At 40.7% G+C, this 14,008-nt stretch overlaps 1 protein-coding gene across 1 annotated transcript in view; it reads right to left on the bottom strand.

Annotated features, from left to right (window-relative positions):
- Positions 1–14,008, bottom strand: part of LOC140231716 (speract receptor-like) — a 464,534-nt gene that overhangs the window by 41,379 nt on the left and 409,147 nt on the right. The window lies entirely within an intron of this gene.

The following is a 14,008-nucleotide window of genomic DNA, read 5'->3' on the forward strand; positions in this document are numbered from 1 at the left end:
GACATCGCTACCTCCAGCAACGATCATGTTCGCGAGACCTATGCGCACACGCCTGCCAGAAATCTCGCGAGAAATCTCACAATGAATGCCGACTCTGAAAGCTATATGACGTTCAGACGCGATCCCCTTCGTGTCGGAGATAGAGTTCTCTAGTGAAGCGTGAAGACGATGACTCCCTACGAGTAAGAGCCACTGGTAGTCACAATTGTCAAGGGCTCTATGTAACAGCTAGTTATGAATCGTAAAAGATAATCCGCAACACATCCTTCTTCAAAGCCATGAAAGAGAACAATGAACCAGCTTTCAGAGAAACTGAACAGGAGCAAACAAAACAACCCAGTGCTTCCGATGATTTGTCAGATGACAGTGACAATGAGTACAATAATAATAACCATGATAATAATAATAATGATAATAAATAACACGTATATAGTGCTTAATATTGACGTTATTTCTAAGCGCGTAGATGTGGAAAATATTAAACTGAAATACAGCATTATGTACATATAACAACAACAAAAATAGGACTTCAGCAGTGATTTAAACTTATCAACACTTTCAGCATTCTGGATATAAAGAGGGAGTTTGTTCCAAAGAGATGGAGAAATAACAGGAAAAACCCTGGCACCATGACATGTGCGGGGACCATGTGATAGTTCCAGAATGGAGGAAGAACGGAGAGAAAGGGTTGACGTGGAGGAGCGGAGAGAAATCAAGTCTTTGAGATAAGATGGGGCAAGAATATTATATATCTTATGAACAATGAGAAGTATTTTAAAGGTGATACGTTGATGTATGGGGAGCCAGTGGAGGGATTGGAGAACTGGAGTAATGTGGTCAGGTCGTTTTGTAAGGGTCACAAGCATAGCAGCTGTACTTTGAATTCTTTGTTGTGGCGCGATACTAGAAGCAGGAGGGTCACCAAGAAGAGAGCTACAGTAATCAAGATGAGAAGATACAAATGCATGAATAAGACATTCAGTGGACGACTGATTTTTACCAATTTTACAAATGCCCCAGGAAGCAGAACGACATAAGTTCTTAATGTGTTGTTGAAAGATGCTTATCTACGATAACTCCGAGATCTCTTACGGACTGAGACATGTGGAAAGTACTATCTTCAAAAGAAAAAGCTACCCCGCCCGAAATGAGAATGAACATAATGGACAAAATTCTGATTTGAAACGATTCAAGTTTAGGTAGTTATCGCGGGACCACTGCTTGATATCATCAATACAACTACTAAGTTCACAGAGTGCTTCGACTTGGGCATTTGGTTGGATGATTATGTAAATTTGAGTATCGTCAGTATGTACATAGCATGGAGTATATCTTCATGAGAGTTGATTACCGAAGATAGAGGGGCTGTGTATATAAGAAATAGTAAAGGACCAACCACAGACCCCTGGGGGACACCATGTCTGAAAGGCGCCATTAAGAGTAACCATCTGGTGGCAGTCATGTAAGATGCAATCCATCTCAAGACTGTTCCAATAAGACCAAAATTAGTCTCTAATCTGTTGAGGAGCAATGAATGTCAAACGCAGCAGAATAATCTAAAAGCAGGAGAGCAGCTTCATGGCCTTTGTCTACTGCTAAGAGGAGGTCATTGAGTACCTTCAATAAGGCGGTTTGCGTGGAGTGTAAGTGCTGTACGCAGACTGATTACTAGGAAACAACTGCTGTTTATCAAGATGATCTCTGAGTTGGCGAGCAACCCCTTTCTCAAGAACTTTGCCAAGAAAAGACAGATTAGCAATGGGGCGAAAATTGTTCAAATCGTTTTGGTCTAAGCTAGGTTTCTTCAAAAAGGGCAATATGATCGATCTTTTGAAGTGTTCAGGAATTACTTCTGATGACAGTGAAAGGTTCAGGATGTGAGTTATTGTAGGAAGAAATTCATCTAGACACTCTTTTAGCAGCCATGTGGGAAGAGGAACTAGAGAACATGACTTGGACGGAAGAGAATTGATGAGACGTTTCATTTCCGATTCAGTAATTCAAGCAAACTCAGAAAATATACAGTGTTTACATTTATGTGAGAGGAATCATAAAGAGAGATTTCAGGAGACACGGGGAATGAAGATACAATGCTACTAATCCTGTTGTCAGTAAAGCTCAGCAAGACGATTAGCCAGTTCAGGATTTGAAGTATGATCAGGAAGAGCAGAATCCGGATGTGCAATTGTGAGTCTTTTGATTTTGTTTGGTGTCTGCGTCAGCAATCTCCTGTCAAGGTCTTAGGACTCACACTCTTGCCGATACAGCTCTCTGTCGAAGCAAAGACCAGACTTGGTCATGCGGCGCTCTGCACGACATCCTGCACCTCTTGGCCGCCTTCGCTTCTTCTTCTTCTTCTTAAGTCTGCCTCCTTCAATAGACTGAAGATTCTTGCAGATTGTGCTATTTACATTATAATACAATTTTTTTTCCTGTTGTGTACCAAGGATTATTCGGCTGCACTGTTACAGATCTTGTCTTTAGTGGAGCGTACTTATCATTCAACTACCCGAAAGGCTGAGCAATATTCGACCCGTACTCGAAACCCCCAGCGTACTTGAAAGAATACGCAACATCATTCACTTCACTTTGTGTATCCTTAACCTGCGTACAAAAGCACTGTTAAACCAGAGATATCAAATGCCATCTAATTAGAATCCGAAAAGTTTACAGTGTGTTGTATCTGATTAGTGCAACTGTGAGGAACACGCCTGATACAGCTTGCCACTCACATAAATGTCACACAAAGGAAAAAAAAAAACAACCAAACAATCTTCACACAGGTATCTTAGTTGACTCAAAGAACATCTAATATCAATCATATGTCGTGATGTGCCTTTTTAGATATGCCTTTTATTGTAATGTACGTTTTCAACTAACATGGGAATGATGTAGTGTTCTACTTAGCTCTTTATGTGCCACGGTGGAAACCCTCAGTGTGCCATATTCTTCTGAGACAACAACGTAGTCATGCTTTGAGAAAACATGGCTATTCTGTTTTATACATGCATGTAACTTGTATAGATTTCTGTTGAATTGTAGACGCAGTGAGCAAAGTTGTAGAGAAAATACCAAGCTTTGCATTAATTCCTTTAACGGCGCTAGTCGTTAAAAGGGGTTTACACTCGCTCACTGGCTTGTTTTCTGCCTTTGGGGGCGTCGCCCAGTCGGGTCTGATGGCAGGCGGTATACGGCAAAGGGCGCGGCCGGAAACATGAACAAGTGATCTCCTATGATGGTTCCCGACGGCGGAACCGCCTTAGTGTACGCATAACATTGCGCGTGGGAAAATTTAATATTTAGTGTGGGAAAGCTTAGCTACCTTGAGATGGGATCATTCTGTACGTGGATTTCATGGAGATAACATCAATTTGGGGCTCTCGCTTAAATTATTGGTAAATTACTAGCTAAGATTATGCAGGAACACTGTCTGCTGTTTCATTTATCATCGTTTAGTATAGGAGCACTACGTCTTACATTATCGCTACGCAACATTGGGTACCATTCTAGTATAGAACTATTCTTTTGGATACAAAACTGTCAACTCTTGTTAGTGGATTTGGCGAGATGCCACAACATGGGCCAAAATGTTCACAGCGGAAAACCTCATGGGCTGTAGCATCGGCCAGCGCTCCTCCGGCACCGACAAGAGCAAGGAGGGTTGCTCGGTATGCTCCTAAACCCAATACACGCCGGCAAGGAACGACTACTTCCCCTCCACCGTCAACGGTTCCAGTGACCTCGCGATTGGCGGTGTCGGCGGCCCGAAGCCCAGCAGACGAACATTATTAGGAGTACCAGCCGGGGCCCAAGCGCAAGTACCGTTGTTAGGCAGCTGTACACAGGGAGCAGACCGAGGACCGTGCTATGGGGCAGGCGGCTGGGAGAGCTCATGTGACAGCCCAATCCGAGCAGGACATGACTGGCGCGGCCGGTGATAACGGTGAGGATCAAAATGAAGGGCTACCATATAGTTCATTGACCTACAGCAGCCATGCATAATACTAATGAAATGCCTGTGGTTGAGGTCGAGGTACAGGGTCAGTTGTTAGACACTGGATTCCCGAAGCCTTCCCTGATGGCGCACCTAGGGATGAGCTAGGTTCAACTGTCCTCATATATCAATCAAAGGAAAGATATGGAAAGGCGAGTTTGTAATTTTTGGTTGTCTATTCAAGAATGCCTCGATTCAAAGTGATCAATCCCCTATGATATATTCGGGCTCTACACTACAAATTTAGCCGCAGCGCAAATTCCCACGAGTTACTTCTAATATAGACTTAAATAATAGAGCAGTAGACTAGTGGTGCTTTTCTTATCTACGTTTCCGTGTATACAGAGAGACACGTTACCCGGGCAAGGGAGTTATTCAAGTATATGGACGTCGTCGGTAAAGTAGCGGGTTTCGATACACAGGCAATCCAGCGAATGTGGGGCACTGGGTCACAGATATACATAAACGTTACATTTGCATAAATTTGGTAGGGGCAGAATAGATTTATTGGGGTAATTATTAGTAAGATAATAATAGTGGATATGTGTATTGTTAAAATGGTATTTATAGTTTATGTTTCTTAACGAAGGGCTTGCTCTAGCCTGACCAGACCGCTGTGCGAAGCACAGCAGTCTGACATCTACTAGTGTTTTACGTTTATACGACCATCGCTTTTGACGGCAAAGTCACATTAAAATGTCTTTAATTTTGTTTGATTTTACCAATAAGATGATTTTTACCACTCACCTACATCGTATTTTGCTGATGGTTGAGTTGAATTTGGTGTTTTGTTGGTATCCAGACCTTATTGTTGAATTTTTCGAAGTAGATCGTGCGATGATTCACAAAATCAACGAACTACCACGAATGCTCAACCGGAAGTACCATGGTAGCATTTTACGTACGCCCGTGCGTTTTGTGTGTTACGTAAAGCTTGTCGTTTGCTACGTACATGTTTTTCCGCGCGTGCTGCTCTCATGATTTGACCTTTGCATGGGTCACTTCCGCTCCGACAAGTCATGAACTTTTCCGACTCGCTTCTACAAGCGAGAGTGATTGCCATTCAAATAACACGCAAAAGATGAGGAGTGAAGCAATACGGACGCTTACAGACCTGATTTTAATCACGGATTTCGGTGTGTTTTTGACGTAATTTAAAAAAAAATCGCATACCAATTATTGAATATCATAGACTATGGGGATTCCTTATATTTTCTACAATTAATAAAGATATTCATGAAGGAAACGTACACCCACCGCTGAAAATGACAATGTATACGAATAGGGTAGACGTGCAGCCGCTGTCGGGCTGCGTGTAGTTAGGCTTGCTCAATAAAGTTCAGTTTATATAAACTTTTTGTGAATTAATATGTTGTTAGATTATAAAGCAGTTCATATATGATTACCTCAGCTTAGTAAGGTTAACCCAGCTTAGTAATGGTTAATCATGTTGAAAAGTAAGGAGTATTTCATTATATACAAATGCTGGTGCACCTGGTGCAAATATTTGGTTGAGCTAGACGCTGCCGGGGAGATATTTTTCTTTGTTTTACAGGCAGGCGAGTCCGGCGTACGATCTTGGTAGTTTGGGACTCAATAGCGTACGGGGTCGGGAGATTCGCCAGTCAAGAGGGAATCCAAGGAAGGAGGCAACAAGCTCTAGTCCAATGCAATGGAGAGGATATAGGGGGCTTCGCCTCGGCCAGGTTCACAGCTGGCTGGAATCGATTCTTTCGTCTCAGCACTTTTGCAACTTTGTCACACGTCATCATTCACGCGGGTACAAACGACATCGGGCTTTTCCGAAGAAGGCACTGATGGAGTTGGTCTCAGAGACAATAAGCAAAGTGCAGCAACTTCTTCCAGAAGAAATGACTGTTTGGTCGGAAATCCTGCCAAGGAGGGTATATGCTCATTTTGCGGATTCCGACCAGAGTCGGACTGATAGGGTTCGCCTAGCTATGAACAAGCGAGCACGCGCATGGTGTCGGCAAACAGGGGCTCCTGTTATACGCATCAAGCCATCTGACATCATGGCGCCACTCTTTACCGTCAGGATGGCACATACACTTATCCGATGTTGGCATAGAGTTATGGTTAAAGGGATGGTACAGTATTGGCAGAGATGAGAATTGGGCTTTTAACTTTTTGCAATTACCAAGAAAACACTTATGATATAGTACAGAGCATACCATTTTAAGAAGAATTCAAAGTTTACTTTATGAAAATCGGGTTTGGAATGACTGAAACATCCAAAAACAAAGTAAAACAAAGCGATCGTAATGAAGTGTGGGTCCCACACTTTATTAGAATCGCTCTTTTTTATATCTCGGCCATTTCAAAACCAATTTTCATCATATAAACATTGAATTCCTCATAGAATTACATGCGCTTTCATATTTCATAAGAGGTTTCTCATTATCTCACCAAATAATGTTAGAAACCTAAAATTGGGTCTCAACCAAAACTGTACGATCCCTTTAAAAGACCTCAGAAGCGGGATAGGCAACATGATATGAGCTAGGTGTGATTTGTTTCTGTTTTTCTATGTGCCAGTTGTCTCTTTCACTCGCAATAACGTGGGCACAGCGGTATGTACCACAAATTTTATTGATACAGGTATGTATTTTGATTTAGGCAAAACCTATAACATCGGCTATATAAGCTAGGAGTGATCCGTTTTTGTTGCCTTTTGCCCACTCACAATAACGTGGGCACATCGATATGTACCGCGTGGTTTGATTGATACATGTATAACTGGACTCCAGGGTTCATACGGGTTATGGAAAACCTGGAAAGTCATGGAATTTGACCCAGTCTTTTTCCAGGCCTTGAAGGTCATGTAAAACTGATATTTCCATCAAAAGGTCATGAAAAGTTATGGAATTTTAAAATTATAGAAGCTTATCTGTTGCCTGTGTAAGATGTGTTTGTATTCTCTTTGCTTCGTTTTGATTTGAAGTCAAATTTTCAGTCGAATGTGCAACAAGAAAATGTATAAAAGTCATGGAAAGGTCATGGCATTCTGGCTAAAAAGGTCATAGAATTCAATTTATGAGAAAGAGTATGACCCCTGTGTAACTCAGATTTTGTAAAACCAATAACAGCTGTGTTTAAGTTACTAAAAATAGACACTGGATAATGATGTTGGTAATGAAAGTGGTTTACTACAGCAGTCATATAATACCTTTACTAGGGTGTAAAGTATCCCTTGTTTCGATAAGGGCTTCTAGACTCATGTAGTGTATAATAAATAAATATATATATATATAAAACACAAAAACATAAAACACAAAATAATAAACTAGACTTGGAATTTGTCAACACTGTCAAATTAGGTGATCCGATCTATTTGAAAATCAATGACTTGAGTCCTGATTCCAATAGGCATGACCATACAGGTTTCATCTGTGTTTAGGGACATTGGCCGTGTGATGTTTGGATTGCCATTAAGAAAAGGGAGTCAGACCTGCCTTATCTTTGGTACCGAATTCCGTATACACTAACGAAGATACAGAATGAAGATTTTTTTTTTGACATTTGACCCCACTTTGCACACCCAAGATGGCATCTAAGCAAAAAGTGGTTATTTTGTGAAATGATCCTTGTAACATCGATTTTGCGTGTGCAAAATATGGGAAAGATAGGACATGCATTCACCAAGATACGGATGAACCATTTGTGACCTTTGACCCTAATTTACCTACACAAGATGGTGTCCGATCAAGTAGTTGTTATGTTATGAAATAATGTACGTGACATGAACTAAACATGTGCAAAATATGGCAGCGATAGCGCTTGTTTTTCTTGAGTTATTGCAAACAAGGTTGCATAAAGAAAGAAATATCCCAATACATCGAAGCTAAGCTTTAATTTCAACCAAGTTTTTCGATGTGATCCCGACATTTGATAAAAAAAGTAGAGGCACACAAGCGATAGCCCAAAGTCTCAGCTACAACATATTAAAATCTGGGAGAAATTCACTGAAGGGTAAGTGAGCCAGTGCTCGATAAAGACAGTCGTGTCAATTTTCATTTCCAGAAAAACTCCACTCCCATAGAGATAACACGTAAACTGGTCAAATTTGACAAGGTTACTTTTTAATCCCTTTTTACGAGGTGATGCCGTCATCCAATCAAAATTTTGATGTAAACTTATGAAAGAGCATTTCATAAGCTACATAAGCTACAACATACTGAAATCTGGGTGAAAATCGGCAAAGGATAAATGAGATACGCTCGAGTGAACTTGAAATTTATGACGTCATTTTGAAAATTTACTTTTTTATTTTATTAAGAATTATTTTTTCATGTGTGACGTAAATTTCATTGAGAAATTCCATTCCAATAATGAGATATGAATAAAAATGTGTTTTCACATAATGACGTCATAGTGACGTCACGGTCGACTGATCACTATGATTTTATTAGATCCGTCGTCTTTGGGACATGATACATATATGATACATATATATGATGCATATATGATACATATACTTTGAAATTGATAGGCAGAGGACTTTCTGAGTTAACCTCTGCACAACTTTTGAGGAGATAGAAGAACAAAGAATCGGTACAGGTACAGAAGGTGATCCGAGAGGATACTCGGATCACTTAGGATCACCTAATAAAAATTGTGGATTGATTTCAATTGTGTACCCCCTTTTACCGCTGAACGAATCTCCTGCGCAGTGACGGCGGGCTGTGCCCGTTTGGCGGAAATTGTTCATTTCTGGGCCTCTGCGCAGATGTAGTTTATACAATATATGAGATGTTTTCCACTTGTTATGTCAAACTCGTAGGGAATGTTGTGTTTCGGAATGTTTGCTGTATTAGCAATTGTTATTGTGGCCATTTTTGCATTAAGAGGCACCATGAGGAAAGCCGGTTCGGGCCCCGGACGCGCCCGCCTGTGACAAGTGCCGAGCACTTTTCTGACGCAGGGGGATTTTGTATATGATGGGTCTGTACGCGCTTGTGGGTTCCGAGTTGAGTGGGCTCGCCTGTCAGTCAGAGAAGTCCATTGTAGTTATACTCGATGGGGATACTTCTCGGATTACCATGCAGGGAGTCCTCCGACAAGGGCCTAAGGCGGGATCCGGGGTGCTTGTCTGTTGGTGGCCCGTATGCAGAGAGCACTGCCATGTTGTTGTTGTCTCCCATGGTGCAGATGCTTGTCATGAAATGAACACAAAGTTGCGGAGAGAAAACCCGGGTCCTTCCAGAGTAAGACATAGCAGTGGCGTGTTTGAAAGCATTTACTACTTGGATAATATTTCGGTTTGTCGATGTAAATGTACCGAATCCTGAAATCGGAAAGTATGATTATGTATAACAAGCAGTGGTATGATCATGCTATTATTTTCTCGTCTATAAAGTGTACAAGTGTACAACCCTGTCATGTAATCAGGGGTAACTACCTTAAGTAATGTGGTGAGCATTTTCTTTGGTGAACTTGGACTCTCCAATAAATCCACGAACACGCATACACCATTCTCAGTTTGTATTTATGTCGGAAGTGAAGTGAATGTAATGTAAATTGTATGAAAAATCTATGATTACTTTTCTTTCAAACGCCCCGTACCTACGGTATGACTTTTGCACACAAAACAGTGACAGGAACTGAAGAATTTACACGCAAATCCAGTAGGGAACACTGCTTGACAGTCAATCACCACATAAAATGCAAGCTATATGTGACAGGAACGGAATCACGAGAAACGCTGTCATTGTGCTGTGGCATTTGGCGATTTATCGATTGGTTTGGGTGGGTTTGTGCATTTGAGCGGAATATGCAAAGTTGACACGCCGTCGACTGAGTCAGGCGTGGCACATAAAGAGTTAAAGATATCATAGACAGAAAGGAAACTGTCCGGCTATATTCAGCACGCACGTCATCTTTGAAGAAGCCCAATAAAGATGTCCAGTTTGAAGTAAACGTTACTCGTCTGTTTGACCGATTTGTCCGTTCTCAGATACACATATCTGACTGGCAAATTAGTATGTTACATTAATGACGTGATGGTTGAGCGATAACAAAGAAAAAAATTCAATAGCATCTTGAACTCATGATACATAAGTGCTGCAAGTTTCTAGAGCTAGGAGATTGAGCTTTTAGAGTTATGCTCTGCACAGGATTTACAAAGAAAGAAACAAAGATCAGAATTTGTACAGAAACAGAAGGCAATCCGTGAGCTGTCATGGATCACCTAATCAAAAAATTAGGTGAAAATTTTTGTTTTCGTCTTGCCTTCATGTACGATTCGGGTGCCAACGTATGACCTTCTGTATATAGGCATCGCTATTGCTTCGGTTGTTCATTGGCTGTTGACCAACTTTTGGACGAACTTCGCACGAAATTTGGAATTTGAAAATTCAAAATCATTTCCATCCTTTGTCAATTTCGTGATAGTTTGATGCTACCGTGCAAAATGTGCTCCTGTTTGTAAATCATCGAAGCATATACAAGAAACAAGTATGAGGAAAGATTCATTTCGTATCAAAACAGAAACACCAGACTAGAGTTCTTAAGATCACACACCTTTTATTGCCATCGATTCCGGCTTTATATGCCTATGTGACCAATTTCGTTCTGCTTATTCATCCGCCGTTTTCTCTGCTTGTATTTCTAGCAAAACAGACAGTGGACAGCACCGCAAATGATAACATCACGTTATCCAACTCTATGGATACTTATGTTATACTGTTGAATATTTGTCGATTAGATTTAGGTGAGACTGAGAGAGCAAGAGAGAGAGTGAGAGAGAAACAAATAATTTTCCTGCTGATTGCTTTCCCTTTGGTAATGCAAGAAATATTGAGTTTGCTTGTATGCAATTAAAATACGTCAGAACGTAATGTGGCAATCCACTTTTGGTCATTCAATTCAAAACACAAGTATTTTGTAGCATCGACAGGAGTGATTTCAGTTATAAAACGTCATTATGTTATAAAGCGTTTAAGGTAAGAAATGTAATATCACTTTTCGCGTGGAGGTATTAAAACATTATTACCTTTCTTACGACCTTGTTTGATGTGAATTAAACTATCATTTCTCAAAAAAAAAGAAGTGAAAAGGAAAATGCTGACACTGATACTTATGATATGCCAGGTAAGCATTACAATGTCTGTCACCTGGCTCAGATTTGATGACAACTGGTATTGTTCGCTTTTAACTTTCTTTTTTGAGGACTTTGTTTCTAGCAGCGAATTGCGTACTATTTCACTGTGAATGGATCTTACACAATGAAATGATTTTTAGCGTCAGCGTTATGATTGTTCACTAGTAGGTAAGCCAACTCATTTGTCTATAACAATGAACAAGTGCATGCAAACAAGAAATGGAAATAAGTTATAACTAATCTTTGCCAGCAGATTGTATTACAGTAAATGACTTATTCTTTGATAACAGTTGTTTCGTTTTGAAGTCCCTAGCTATTGCAAGAATTTTGACGCACAAAGAAGCACTGTGGAACTTCTAGATTCTGCAATAAGATTTTGTTAGACTTCTCGCTTTTTTGTTACCCATTACACACGTTGTTGCGACAAGGATTGTCGCCCCGTCAAAGATTGTCGTCTGGCGACAATCTTTGATGAGGGCTGGCGGCAAAGATTGTCGCCCGTCCTCGAAGCTCATTTTGCTGGGTAATATCGTTCTTCACATAGTCACTGAAATACCAACATATAACTTACATGGCTACATCCATGCAAACATGCCATGTAAAAAGTCATGGTGAGGTTTCAAGGAAGTGTGTATGTGCGCGCGCACATGATAATTTAGTGTCCGTTTGTGCGTGTGTGTGTGTGTGTTAGTGTAAATGATGGAAGAATGTGTTTATTATGTCAGCGTATGTGTTTTGGCTGCGCGTGGGGAGGGATAAGCTGTTGCTGGCATAAACGTTATATTGATTTTATCAGCAGCTTTGACTTTGATGAGTTTGTTTGACGGATTTGTATATGAATTCGGAGTGGTGCTTGCGTGCGGGCGGATGCTGCTTTTATGCATACGGTCCAATTATGTCTTATGTATCAACATTGGGAAGTCGTTTCATCAGGAAGGAAGGTGGTATCGGTTCGGATTTGTGTGTGTGTGGGGGGGGGGTTTACATTTCGTTATTGCGAAGGTTCGTTATTCTGAAGGCTCTTTAGTCCGAAGGTTCGTTATTCCGAAGGTTCGTTATTCCGAATTTCATTTTCGGATCAACGAACCATCGGAATAACGCCACAAATGTTCGGATTAACGAACCCTTTTTCATTTTCGGATTAACGAACGTGTGTGTTTCGGATAAATGAACCTTTGGAAAAACGAACCTTCGGAATAACGAACCTTCGGAATAACGAACAACACCCGTGTGTGTGTGTATGTGTGTGTATGTATGTGGGTTGGTGAATGTGGGTGTAGGATGATTTAGGTTTTGGTTAATCGGGGGTTGGTGGGTTCGGGATTTGATTTGAAGAAGGATAGTTATACATGGTATGACAGATTTTGGGCAATTTTGGGGTTGGGGATGGGGTGACAGCGTTTGTTTCACTTTTCTGGCCGGGAAGGTGTGGGACAGCGATAAACTATATAAAATGGGAACGAATTTAGTATTTCCCTATAGTCTTACCCACTTTACGCTCCATGGATATTTCATTTTTTTTTTAATATTGCATTTGGGTGTGGGAGGGGTGTCCGAATGTCCTAATGTTTGCTTTTTTTTTTTGTCTGGAAATTTAATAGGCATTGCTTTATTATAACAATCTCCTTAACATAACCCAGAAAGTCATGAATATCGCTGCACAATGACAGCGTAACCACAGTTTATCTATTCCATGACTGTAAGTAATATTTTCTTACTCTGTTTAACTTACTGATCTATATTGTATTCTATTTTTGGTATAATTATTTTATGTATTCTTTACATTTATGATGTTTATCCATATCTGAGCTGCACAAATAAAATTCAAACTTCATGTTCAAAATTTCATATATATTTTATTTCTGTAAAGCAAATTTAAGGAATGCGAAAACTTTTCACAACTTGTACGTAAATTCAATATCAGTTTTCCCCAGTGTACAATGTAAGACAGTTCAATATGTGATAAATTTGCTGTCATAATACACTGACTTGGCAGGGATCGTCATAATGTACGTAATTATTTATAACAATCTGTAACTATCCGAAAATATCCGCCACTCTCTGTAAATAGTCGCATCTCTCCGCAAGTGTTCCGAACTATTCGGAAGTTTATGCAAGTTGAAAGAACAAAATTACGTGCCAATTCGTAAGAATAACCGCAAGTGGACGCAAATATTCGCATCTGGTCGTATCTGCCCGTATCCCCCGCATATTTTTCCCGTATGTTTTGTAAAAATTTTCTGGTGACGGCAAGGGATCCGCGGTAGTCCGGAGAAAAAAAGACTTTTTTTTTGACGTAACGCCGGACGCAGAGCATTATGTGACTGGGGCCTTACGTAGACACACGAACGCTCGCACACAACACACATACGTAGGGCCTACGTAGTCCACGAACACCAAACCCCTCAGATACTCGTGCAGGCACAAAACTGCGCCCACAAACACGCATCATCACATACCCTTTGATATACACATACGCCACTATATACCCACATACACACGTACGCATACAGGCACACGTATACACACAGACAAACAAACCACTACCACTATACAACCACCACACATGCAGCACAGTTTCTACATATTGTATTATCATACTCCAAACACACACACACACACACACAGCTATACGGAAACTCATACACAAGTCACTTATTGTACGCACCTACAAATCATACACAGCACATAACCATGCAGCTCCCAACAAACACACACACACACACACACACACACATACGCATAACTTACCAGTCATACCCATCCCACCAAAGCATAACACAGGAGCAACCAACCCGAGCCGGGGGCGACAATCTTTGACGGGGCGACAATCCTTGTCGCAACAATTTTTTTTTTTGCCATCATAGATTGTCGCCATCGAGGTCAAAAATTGG

The sequence above is a fragment of the Diadema setosum genome, chromosome 8 (genome assembly GCF_964275005.1).
Source record: "Diadema setosum chromosome 8, eeDiaSeto1, whole genome shotgun sequence".
Lineage (NCBI taxonomy): Eukaryota > Metazoa > Echinodermata > Echinoidea > Diadematoida > Diadematidae > Diadema > Diadema setosum.